This window comes from Limulus polyphemus, unplaced genomic scaffold (genome assembly GCF_000517525.1).
Source record: "Limulus polyphemus unplaced genomic scaffold, Limulus_polyphemus-2.1.2 Scaffold1831, whole genome shotgun sequence".
NCBI lineage: Eukaryota > Metazoa > Arthropoda > Merostomata > Xiphosura > Limulidae > Limulus > Limulus polyphemus.
In genome coordinates, this window is record NW_013667441.1 from 85582 (window position 1) to 99345 (window position 13764).

General features: G+C 32.4%; 1 long non-coding RNA gene across 2 annotated transcripts in view; it reads left to right on the plus strand.

Annotated features, from left to right (window-relative positions):
* LOC111087177 overlaps positions 1-3431 on the plus strand; it is a 6587-nt gene extending 3156 nt beyond the window's left edge. For both annotated transcript variants that reach the window (XR_002611895.1, XR_002611894.1), the window contains one exon: positions 2153-3431. This is a non-coding gene — a long non-coding RNA (uncharacterized LOC111087177). The remainder of the gene's footprint in view (positions 1-2152) is intronic.
* The last annotated feature ends 10333 nt before the right edge of the window (positions 3432-13764 follow it).

Here is a 13764-nt window from a genome sequence, read left to right on the forward strand (position 1 = left end):
TATTATTTTCATTGTAATTTTTTTAATATAACAGCTATATTATTATTTACAGTTTACAGATTTACATCCCTAAAATGCGGGGTTCGATTCTCAGCGGTGAAAACGTCATATAGCTCAAAGAGTCCTCGCTCTATATAAACAAATCATTCTGTGGTTCAACAACTGTTAGGTGAATAAAATAGACAATACTCCGAAAGAACGTTTACTAAGGAATATCTTAATCCACTTACATAGTTTAATGAAAGCGACAATCGTATGGTTGTAGCCTGTGTTTTTAATCCAGACCTTTCTAAAATTTGTTGTTGTTAAAAAACGCTGAAGGAGGTTTTATATGACATGATTGGCGTGGACTTAACGTCTGAAGCTAGAGTGGGTCACTGAGTGATTGAGTTTGTTGTTCGGTTAATGAGTATCAGTGCTTGATTTGGTCAACTTATCTGTTATTAATAGACGGGTACTTAGTACAGAATCTACGCATGTTTTGACGAAGAAATATGGACTTGATATTAGCAAGAATCTGGATTGTGTGTAGATTTCATCTAGATTTTATTCAGCCTATCGGTGAACGTTAGTTACACAAACATACTGGACTGTCCATTATTCTTATTTCCTGACCAACAATAGAAACCAATACAACAATATAGAATAACACTTATCAACACATAACCTAAAATACTCAGCCTAAGTTGATAAAATCAACAATAATGTGAAAGAACACAAAACCTAAAGATTTAATACAGTTCTAAATACATCTCCAGTTGTATTGAAATGTATAATTTCATTTTTCTTTATTTGACATGATTATTCGTCATATGACGTGTGTTTTTTATTATTCATCATATGACGTGTTTTAATGATTATGTACATGCATATGTTTAAAGTTTTTATTTGGTGTTCAAACATAATAATTTTTAACATTATATTAATTTCCTTTATTAATAACCAATCAACACATGGTTGCAATATATTTTTGTGATCAGATGAAACATTACAGTCAAACACCTAATACAAATGGGATGAAACATTTCAGTCAAACATCTAATACAAATGTGATGAAACATTACAGTTAAACACCTAATACAAATGTGATGAAACATTACAGTTAAACACCTAATACAAATGTGATGAAACATTACAGTTCAACACCTAATACAAATGTGATGAAACATTACAGTTAAACACCTAATACTTGAGACTATTAATTTTCTTGAGTTTTAAAAAGCATCTCCATTAAACCTTTTTCAATTTTGCCAACCCTTATTTAAATAGGCCTAGAAAGAAACATTCAGTTAAGTAATTTTATGCACTGGTTATACCAATCAAAGTGCTATGCACAGTACCACGTACGTTTTTGAACAAACTGACAGTAGAATTTCACTGATATAGTTAAGAAATACTGACCACACCGAAACAGCCTGATAGAACGTTACTTTATCAAATATTCTCTGTTTTGCATTTACAAAAGGTTCATACAGCTAAAGTAGAAATATTTGATTAAGTTTTTTTTTCTGTTCCAACCCTTTTCTAAATAGGCCTAAAAAGCTAGTTTCAGTCAAGTAGTTTTATGCACTGGTTATACCTATTAAAGCACTGTGTACAGTACCACGTATGTTTTGTTAGAAACTGACAGCATAATTTCAGTGCTATAGTTAAGAAACACTAACCAGACAGAAACAGCCTGATATAACATTGCTGTATCAAATATTCTTTGTTTTACATTTATAAAATGTTCCTACAGCTAAAATAGAAATATGTGTTTGCCATTGTTAAGTTTCACAAAAAACTGTTCGAGGGTCATCAGAAAGTTTGAAGTGATAGAAGAGAGGAAAGGCAGCTGGTCAACATCATCCGTTGTTAACTCTTGGACAACTTTTTTCAGGATGAATAGTGGCAGTCACAAATATAACGCACTAACAGCTCCAAAGTGTCAAACATCATACTCAGAATCCAGCAGATTAACTGCTTCCCACAATGATATAACTGCATCAACCATTTTTAAATCCTGTTTAAGGTTGTAATCAGGATAATTAATAATAAGGCAGTCAGTGGCGTTGGAACCAACTAGATAATTTTAGTTGACTTTTAATAACGTGAAATGCTTTGAATATAAAATATTGTTAAAGTAACACACGTATACATTATCTCTTTACAGAAACATTTCAAAAATGACAACCTTAAAAAAAGCTCTTCTGACTGTCAAAACATACTTAACGACATGAAAAAAATTCACGATGAATTGAAGAAGTATCTTGAGGAAGATGAAACAGCTCGAGCGCATTTGATTGAAAATTTTCCAGTTTGGATTTCATCGCGAGAAGAATCCATTAAGTCTCTTAAGAAGATTGATATTAAGAAGAATGAGAACAATTAGGGTGTAAAAACCTCAAAAAATGCTGTTTCTCTTAGTAAAATGGGTAAAATACATAGTAAGATGGTTGCTGTCGGAGATACTCTTGGCAGTTTTACTGATGACCTCTCGTTAGATTTACCTGAAGGTGGCGCCACCTTACATGCTGCTGGAGAATTATTTTCTCTAGGATCAAACTTGACAGGAACGATTGCCAATAAAATAAAATGTCAAAAAATCATATAGACTCTGAATAAAGACAAAAAACAAAGTGACGAACTTTTCAAAAATATGGAAACCCTGAAACGCAGTGACGAAAACCGTGAGAAACTTCTGAAAGAAGCAAATGAGTTTATAGACATTATTGAGAAATCCCGGTAAGTCAATTGTGGAGCTTTTAGAGAAAGCAGTAGAATTTTATCAGAACTTAGCCCATTTTGAAGAAGTAAACTTTGACAACAGTAAGAAAGTTTTAAAGACAACTTTTATACATTTACCAGTAAATAGTACATGTAAAGAAAAGACACTTTGTGACCAGGTTGATCTTAAGCCACCTTCAAATCTGATCTCAAAAAGCTCTGGTGAGGGTCCAGTTGTATCCCCAGTAAAGAAAAAAAAAAGCAGCAGCAAACTGAAATCAGACGATTCTAAAAAATACTTTTTTATTTTTGAGTTACGACTTCATCAAATATACAGGGAAAATTATAGCTTTATCAAAAGAATGGCTGTTGCTGGAAATACTGACATTGAAAAATTATATGATTTCTTTCTCGCCTTTAGGATTCTGAGATTTCCCTCATATCAAAAGCGTCCTTTAGAAAACAAAAGAATGCCGAAATAAATCCAACGCTGCCCACATTTAATGTCTGGTTTTTGAACGTGTTTTTTAAATATTTTAGCCAATATTTAGAACAATAAACCATATCTTAATTCTGTGTGACATTATTATTCTGTAAAGAAAAAGTAACTACTAAAAATGTTAGAATTAGAACAATCGACGTATAATTATACTTAAATTGTATTTCAAGTCAGAAGATCCATGTAGGCTAATTATTGTTAAAATAAAGTTCAGTTTACAATGGCTTATTGTTATTACACTTGATATGCTGTATCGTTTCCTAATTTAGCACTGTTATTTGCCATGTCTGACAACCGTTAGTTAGATTATACTAGAACTAACCAACTAAAGTCACTTAGTTGTAGTTGGCTGAAAATTGACATATAGTATAGTTTATTGAGAAAAAAGTAACACTATGATTAACTGACTCAGCCTTTCTGTGGTCCTGGCGTTACGGGTCAGTATCAAAATGAAATGTGCTAAGTGGCTGTTATCAATTCAATTAGCTTGTTGTACAGATCAAAGAAACATGAATAATGTACATTAAAAATTGAGCTTTTTTTGGAAAAATACAGAAAAAAGTGAACACCTATCGAATGATATTTAATTAATTGGTCACACACTTTCGCCATCTTTTCAATTGAAAGATTAGAGATCACGACAAAAAGAAGCCCAAAATATAACGAAAAGAAGCAAAGTGAAACGACTCCAGAGATGGACAAATCCAATACAAGTCGAACTGATCGTTTTGTTTTACTACTGAACGTTTTGTCGCTTACGTGAATTTCATACATACACGATCTAAATGGAGCATTTTCAATAACAGTAATCCATATGGTGAGATGATAATTAAATCAGAAAAGTGTTTTGATTTAACATTAACATTATTTTTAATGAACTTTCAAAAGAATAATAATTTTTTCCGTCATTTTTGTTTTAAAATATAATAACAATGAGGATTTGAAAGAGTTATTTTTATCTTAAGATCTTGCACAGTTAAAACTAAGAGGAACATAAAATATAACTTAACGTGTGTGATAAGTTTCAAAGATATTGTTACAGCATAAACGTGTTCTCAAAAACTAGAATGGAAAATCTGTGTTTTTTGAGTCAATAAATGAATACTAAACATATTATATCTAGAAAGCTTTATTTTTCTCTGTGAAAAAAACAACAACAACTAAATTGATGAACGTGCAAAATATTATTAAGTTTAAACGTATGTACATACGTTGAAATATAATTTAAAACATACAAAACTTAAAACATAACAGAAAGAACATTTCATTGTGAAAAGTTTGTTAGTCAGAAATAGTACAGGAACTAATAACTTTGAATATCGTTTCGGAATCGATCTTCAGAAGCTGCAGTAAACATTGAGTCTTTAGCTATAATGTCACAAAGACAAAAATGTTTTGAAAAATTTCGTTCTTAATTACTTATAAATGTTCAGTTTTACCATTTTACGATTGTTTTAATAACATAGAGTCATTTATGGTACAATTGTTATGGAACATTAAAGAAACAACACAACTAAATTCACTGTTACAAAGGCTTACAAAACTAAACATTACTTGAATATATTAAATGAAATATCTGACAAATCCTTTAATTTTTCCATGATAAATATTGTATGAAAGTTGAGTGGAATTGTTTGTTTGTTTTTGAATTTCGTGAAAAACTATACGAGGGCTATGTGCGCTAACCGTTTCTAATTTAGCAGTGTAAGACTAGAGGGAAGGCAGCTAGTCATCACCACCCACCGCCAACTCTTGGGCTACTCTTTTACCAACGAATAGTGGGATTGACCGTCATATTATAACGCCTCCACGGCTGAAAGGGCGAGCATGTTTGGTGGGACGGGGATTCGAACCCACGACCCTCAGAGTGCGAGTCGAGCGCCTTATCTACATGCCGGGCCTGAGTTGAATTAAGAAGTTCACATTGATATAGTGCAAAGCTTTAATTAGTTAGAAATTAGAAAAGCGAAGTTTAGTATCCTAATTGGTAAATATATTTCAAACATTTAAAACCAGAGGGCGCCATCAACAGAATATCTATTTTCAACTAATAACTATAAATTCAGATTAGACAATGTTATATTTAAACGTATTTTGTATTATTCCCACATACATATACAGTCATATATGCGTATACATATATTCTAAGCACCACCATGATTGAATTATTATTTGTTGATATTTTTATTCTGATTTGTCGTTTGCAGCACATTCGTAACTTTAAGACAGCTTTTTTAGCCAACCTAATTGAAAGAATAAATATTGTCCGTAATAAAACTGTTAATACAACTACACTATAAAACAACTTTTATCTTTCTGTCCGTAATAAAACTGTTAACACAACTACCTATAAAACAACTTTTATCTTTCTGTCCGTAATAAAACTGTTAAAACAACTACACTATAAAACAACTTTTATCTTTCTGTCCGTAATAAAACTGTTAACACAACTACACTAAAAAACAACTTTTGTCTTTCTGTCCGTAATAAAACTGTTAACACAACTACACTAAAAAACAACTTTTATCTTTCTGTCCGTAATAAAACTGTTAACACAACTACACTATAAAACAACTTTTGTCTTTCTGTCCGTAATAAAACTGTTAACACAACTACACTAAAAACAACTTTTATCTTTCTGTCCGTAATAAAACTGTTAACACAACTACACTATAAAACAACTTTTATCTTTCTGTCCGTAATAAAACTGTTAACACAACTACCTATAAAACAACTTTTGTCTTTCTGTCCGTAATAAAACTGTTAACACAACTACACTATAAAACAACTTTTATCTTTCTGTCCGTAATAAAACTGTTAACACAACTACACTATAAAACAACTTTTATCTTTCTGTCCATAATAAAACTGTTAACACAACTACACTATAAAACAACTTTTGTCTCTTTTTATGTAATAAAACTGTTAACACAACTACACTATAAAACAACTTTTATCTTTCTGTCCGTAATAAAACTGTTAACACAACTACACTATAAAACAGCTTGTGTCTCTCTGTACGTAATAAAACTATTAACATCATTACAAAATAATATAACTTGTGTCTCTCTGTCTGTAATAAAACTGTTAACATCACTATAAAATAATACAACTTGTGTCTCTCTGTCCGTAATAAAACTGTTAACATTACTACAAATTAATACAACTTTTGTTTCTCTGTCCGTAATAAAACTGTTAACATCACTACAAAATAATACAACTTTTGTTTCTCTGTCTGTAATAAAACTGTTAACATCACTACAAAATAATACAACTTGTGTTTCTCTTTATACGTAATAAAACTATTTCCACCTTCCCAATCTCTGATCAACATGAAACTTTCAGACATTCTTGAGTATCCCCGAGATCAATTATAAACCCCGTTATGTTATTCATTTTTATGAGATTGGGAATCATTACAATTTACCTTTTTTGCAAGACTCAGAACCTTTTGAATTTCCTATCTTGCTATTATAGTCCTGCCGTCCACTTAACGTCAACGAAACAAATGCTACTTTTCATGTTGGTACCTTTACTGTTCATCCATAAACCACGACAATTATATGAACAGTTAATAAACTTATCTCTAAAATAGTAGGATAAGGTTATGGTGATTTACTTTTCATGGACGACTGAATAATGAAACAAGGAACAGAAAAAGAATGTTAAACACCATTGTACCTATTTCCATAACACATCCATGTGTTATTAAACACATTCATCTCTTCTCTTTCCACAACACAAACATGTATCAAACACATCTCACTCGAGCTCTAAAACGATATAAGGTTCCAATCCAACACGAAGATAAATTTGCTCCTGAAGGAAACAAATGTCGTCCATCCAGTGTTCAGATATCCATAGTGTACACTAACGTGTCTAACTAGGATCTTTGTTTTGCCAACATGATTTGTCGTACGTTAATTTTTACAGCTTATAAGAATTTATGAGGAAAGCAAAGTAGAATAAGATATAATATGTTAATCATATTACATCTGCCATATTCAATGCCGAAGAGCTTTTACTTGATGTTTGAAACATTATTTGTGTGTGTGTGTGTGTGTGTTACGTTAAACTGACCTACACAATATATTAACAATACAGTACTTTTTGTCAATAAAATATATTTCGAAAGTCGTCTGGTTAGCCGTAAAGTCTGTCATACTTATATTGGAAACTCAGATTATGGCAAGTCTAGTATAATACATGTGTTTCAATCAATCTACTTGACGCCATAATGAACTCCTTGTATATCTTGTAATATTTATTTTACAGACACAAAGGTGGGTAGTTGATTCAGTAAATATTTGCATAACTATATATGTCATGCTGACCTTGTAGACGTTTGTCTACAAAGTTTAAGCTTATTTGTATATGCTGTCGTTGCTGACATATATCACACTTTATATTTATCTAATGATAAAATCTTGTTACCGTGGTAACCACTCATCTAGAGATAAGATGTGAAGCTCTCTCTGACTGATCTTGACATTTACGAAAAACTAACGGTTAACCTTTTTTGCATTCAATCTCCACTTAATAACACGAGGGCCTTATCAAAGGATAGCAGTAAGTGTTTAGTTGGGGCCCTGCACTATGGATAACACCAAGTGTTTAAACTAATAGACTAGCTTCAGTCTTATCTCTCCACAATATTCGAGATGCAATTTTTATTATCAATGATAGCATGTAAAAACATCTAACTAAGTGTTTCCTTGATTTGTTGATATCATATGATTTTGGTTGTTGTTTTTTGCATCACCAAGTACAACAGTTTTAACTCAACCTTGGACTGCACTTTGCGCAATCTGTCGATCTGCATCTTCTGATTTTAATTCCAGGATTTTTCATTTTGTCATGAATGCTGCTTTGCTTTTTATATTTTATAATTTAATTATATATATATATATAAACATGTCAATACTTTTGTACTGCAGTAGAATATTGTTATATATAAATGGTAGTATCATCAGGTATTATTATCATATTATTATCTGTAACAAAGTTTGATATTTTATCAGTTCCTTGGCAGTAAAATATTCAGATGTTAAATTGTTTACACACTAAACAAATAGATATTATTTTATGACGTGTTTATATGGCTGTCTCTTTCGTTTATCATAAACGTACACTTTAATAGAATGAACTTTCCAATAAAAATGATAAATAATCTTGTTTTTCAAACTAAACATGTCATCAAATGTTTTTTTTTCTCGGATTAATACAATAATGTGAGTAAATTTAAGTCAACAAGTTTTAAACATTTGATTATTTTTGTTTTGTTCTAAAGAATAAAACTACACAATGGGCTATTTGTTATATGCCCACCGAAGATATCAAAACTCGATTTAGAAGCACTCAGCTTTACCGATGGACCACCGGGGCCACCAAGTCACTCATAAATGCATAAAATTAACTAATATTATTAGATATATTTCATGTTAAAATGCCCTCTGAATATTTTGTTAAAAACGAGAATTTCAGGAACAATTAGAATTTTTAAAGTGTTATTACAATGCTTTCTGCATAATAAATGTTTTGAGTACTTGTTTTTACGTAATGTTATCTACTCTCTTTTGGAATGGCTTTACACAAACTAGTGTTCATTTTGTCAGGCTTCTGGTCAAAGGATTCGGTGTTCCAACTTTCATTGTAAGTAATTGTACAGTGCATGCATACTAGATGAAAAAAAACTAAAAAAAAAAACATTTCGTAATGTATCGTATAATAATCCCCAAGTTTCAAATGTCACGGAACTTTTTGGACGACAGGAAAGTTAGAATTAACATAGAAAGCACTTACCAGGAGTATCTTACTCCTGAGGCAAGTACTCCAGATTGAGGGGTAGTTGGCCCTATGTTATTTATCATGTATATAAGCACAAGCCATTTTCGGTTTGTTTTTTTTTATTTTTTAATTTCGTGCAAAGCTACACAGGGCTATCTGCGCTAGCCGTCCATAATTAAGCAGTGTAAGACTAGAGGGAAGGCAGCTAGTCATCACCACCCACTACCAACTCTTGGGTTCTCTTTTACCAACGAATAGTGGGGTTGACCGTCACATTATAACGTTCCCACGGTTGAAAGGGCGAGCATGTTTGGTGGGAAGGGGATTCGAACCCGCGACCCTCAGATTGCGAGTCGAGCGCCCTAACCACCTGGCCACCATTTTCGGACAAAAACTATTGTATTTCATCTCAATTTGGAAGAGTTCCATGGATAGTTGTATCCTGGCCACTGATCCTCAGTCTTTGTCCGCCTGTGCTGCAGTGGTAAGTTTTTGTAATACAACCCTTAAATCTGGGGTTCGATTCTCCGCTGCGGGTACAGCAGATAGCCCAATGTGGGTGTGCTCTAAACCAAAGACATAAACAATTATTTTTTTAAACTCAAGTGAAGAGTGTGCAACAAGTGACGTATCCAAATTATTGCACAAAAATGCTCAAGTAGTCTTTTTTACCAAAATCAATTACAAAAAAAAACCGTCAGCAAACACCAGTCAACAAAATTATAAATATATGAAACCTTGAACTAGTTAGCCACGTGAGATAAATTCACCGGACTCACATACTGTATGAGTCTTTAATCGTATTAATAACATCAGAAAAATTGGGGAAGATTAAACTATTCATGATTGGTTTAGGTTCCGCAGTTCTTAAGTGCAAAGCTACATAACTAACTATTTCTTCTCTACTAGTAACGGGTATCTAAAACGGAATCTTAGCGTCGTAAGCCTGCAAACGTACCGCTGAGCCACTGAGGGGCAACTTCATAAGAAGGTTGTTGTAAATTATATAGGTGCGTCCACCGAGATATTATTAAAATTTGTGAATAATATGTCAAATGTGCCTTTGAATACGCATGCTCTGATTTACTATATACACCAGATCTCAACTACAATATGTACACAATTCTTTAATATTCACAAGTCACAGAATACCTAGATCGACATTTACAATTTTTGTATAATAATACACGCATCCTAATGTTGCCAGATATACTTCTACAATGTTCATTGAAGTATTTGAGAAAAAATCTAAATAAAAAAATCTATGATCAATTCAGTGATCTTGATACATTTATTATATATGATATAGATATGGTTAAGTTCCTCTCAACCAACTAGCTCTTTCATTCTAATGGTCCCGAACGGGTCAGTGGCGAGACTACGTTTTCATAACGTTAAAAATAACCTGCAAGACACAATGTGTGCTGTTAGCAGAAGTAATAGTTTAGCGATTTTCCACCTTCTTTATCTCAGACTGTGATAATCTAAACTAAAATATATTTTCAGTAGATATGTTCAACTGGACTCGTACTTCACATACCACATTTCAAGGCAATTCATTAAGAAATATTTGAGATATAATATCTCTAATATTGATTGAGTTTATTCCTCTTTTTTCTATTCTTTCTTCGCACCAAAAGTACGGAAACTTTATTTGATAGAAAAACATGCTTAACTTTTATTGATTTGTTTTCAAGTTTGGTACACTGATAGCTCTTTTCCACCTACAATTAGGAGTCTCATTTGATGTAAATATAAGCCACGTGCGCAAAGTTATTCAACAAAAACCCGCTTAAATTTAACGAAAAATTTTGCGCACGCCTAGGCAAAAAGACACGTGAACTATCGGGCTGAAATTTTTGCCACAGCTTGACCTAAGAGCAAAAGTGGACTGTTTTTAGTTTTTTGCCATTCAGATTAAAGACGACTGAGTTAGAGCAGCAAATCTATAAGGTGAAAGGACGTGCAGATACCCAAGTACTGGTTAGGCCAAGCAAACTATATTAGCAGTTTCTAGCTCAAGTTTTCAAAAGAATCATACGGGTGGACGGTTATTATTGATTATTCATTGCCAAATTTTCAGCACAGATTTATTAAATTTTATGAAATTATACTAATTAAAGAGCGTTTAGTGTCACATGATGTCAGTTTAAGCAATTAGCATAAATAATGACGCTTGATACGGCTGTACCGATTGCATGGAGGTGATGACAAGAAACTGTTAATCTAAATTCCGTGGCGTTACTAAAAGGAAGCAATTAACACTGTTTTAGAGAGGAAAACTACCACCATATATTTTAAAGTATCTGGTTGGTTCTGTAATCAAAAAACAATCTTATCACAACGTTTGTATTTCCCTTACTAAAGTACGTTTTTATCACCTCGTGAAACAATACTAATCTTGTAATCGACTCTTATTCGTCAGTTTTTCTCCTGGTGATAAGTGTCCTGTTAATTGTCATGTGGCAGTTTTTGTTGTTTTGTATTTATTTTTCAATTTCTAATGGTGAGAAATTTAGTTCTGCAGTGTATGTATTTTCATCTCTGGCTTCATCTCTCATTTTCACATACATAATTTCAGACGTCATTTTATGTCAAAATAAAAGTAGATAACTCTCAGCTATGTCACTAGGTGGCGGTAATATTTTTTGTTGTTTGTTCCTTTCATCTAAACCCTTTGGTGTTTCTTTGTTTGTTGGCTGGTTTTAAATTTCGCGCAAAGCTACACGAGGGCTATCTGTGCTATTCGTCCATAATTTAGCAGGAAGGCAGCTAGTCATCAACACCCACCGCCAACTCTTGCTAAACCCTTTGGTGACTTGTATATGAATAATGAATCTAAATATGATTTGGAGATATTATAATTTATCAGATTATCTGCTTAATCTGAGTATTAAACATATAGCTCACGTAAATGATCTATGTACAAAAACGATAATAATTTGTTTGGCTATTCACTGTTTTCGTTTTATAGCTTTTAAGATGTTTGTAATTTTTTTCTACATGTCTTCTTAAATAAATCTCAAAAAGACATTTTATTTAAACTATACGTACTTACAAAGTTATGTATTTTATTTTATTTTCTAAGTGGCTCCTCTGTTAACATTAACGTGAAACATTCTGAAGTTATCACTGACACACAATTTGTGGTAATGCTTTTGTTTATTTGTTGTTAAGCACAAAGACAAGCAATAGGGTATCTGTGTTATGCTAACCAGTGCTATCGAAACTCGGCATTTATCGTTATAATTCTTCAAGTTTTCCGCTGAGCCACTGGGGTGTGTGGTAATTGCTAACAAGATACTCCCGAACTGCTTTTTCTGTTTCAAGAGAAAGTTTTTAATCTAACAAGCTGTAATTACTTACTCAGAATGTCTAACTTTGAAGTATTATTATACACGCTTATTAAGTTTGTTGGTTTTGATCTAATCAGACCCAGTACATCATTATTATGAGATAGTATTTAGAGCTGAAAGTAAAATACAAATTCCAAGGGGGCCAAACTGATAAGTCAGAGCTCCTTAAGATTCAAGCATAACCATCTTTGTATGAAGAACCTACCATAGGAAATATAACCAGCCCGTACCATCTGCCGCCATATTGGATTTGTTCGTACATTGAACCGTTTGATTGATTTATGCTGTAGTTTAGGCCAGTGGGAGTGACCAGGGAAGGCCATGTTAAATTCAGACTGCTTCTTCCCGCCGAGACATGGGTTGCGACACAGGGCTTACTATGTATTGTGAATCCACATAACTATTCGTGAGTCGCGAAATACGTAACTAAAGTTTGTTGGAGTAATCAAACTCCCAGAGGGCGTTTATCTCGAATGTCCTTGAGCACCACCATATAAACGTTTTCGATAAAAATCTTTCTAATCTTTTTTTATTAAAATAAGCTGCGTTAGATGTCACCTAGTAGTATGGGGTCTTAGGATGGATGTTGTTGTTTATTTAATAAAATGCTACACTTTAGCCATCGCGTGGAATCGAACTCCAGATTTTAGCGTTGTGAGACCGCAAACTCACCGCTGACCCATTGAGAACCTTAGAATGAAAACTATAATAAATGAGCTGGTTGGCGACATGAACTGAAGCGTATTTGTATCAAGTATAGTGAATGTATCATAGATCACTAATAGATCATAGATCATAATAGATCATATCATAGATCATAATAGATCATATCATAGATCATAATAGATCATATCATAGATCATAGCATAGATCATATCATAGATCATATCATAGATCACTAATAGATCATAGATCATAATAGATCACTAATAGATCATAGATCATAATAGATCATATCATAGATCATAGATCATAATAGATCATAATAAATCATAGATCACTAATAGATCATAGATTACCAATAGATCATAGATCATAATAGATCATAGATCACTAATAAATCATAAATCACTAATAGATCATAGATCACTAATAGATCATAGATCATTCTTATTTAGATTATTTTTATCAAATACTTTAGTGAACATTGAAGATGTGTATCTGGCAACATAAGAATGTTTCGTTATTATGTAAAAACACTATAAATGTCATATAGGTATTTTGTAACTTGTAGAGAATATAGAATTTTGTATTATTTGTTGCTCAGATCAGGTAGATGTGGTGTTATGCAAATCTGGGCATGAGTATCTAAAGACAGATCTGATATAGGATTTATGAATAAAAATAATATTTTAAAGAGACGTACCTATGCAACTGACAAAAAATGTCTTACATAGTTGCACATCAGTAGCTCAG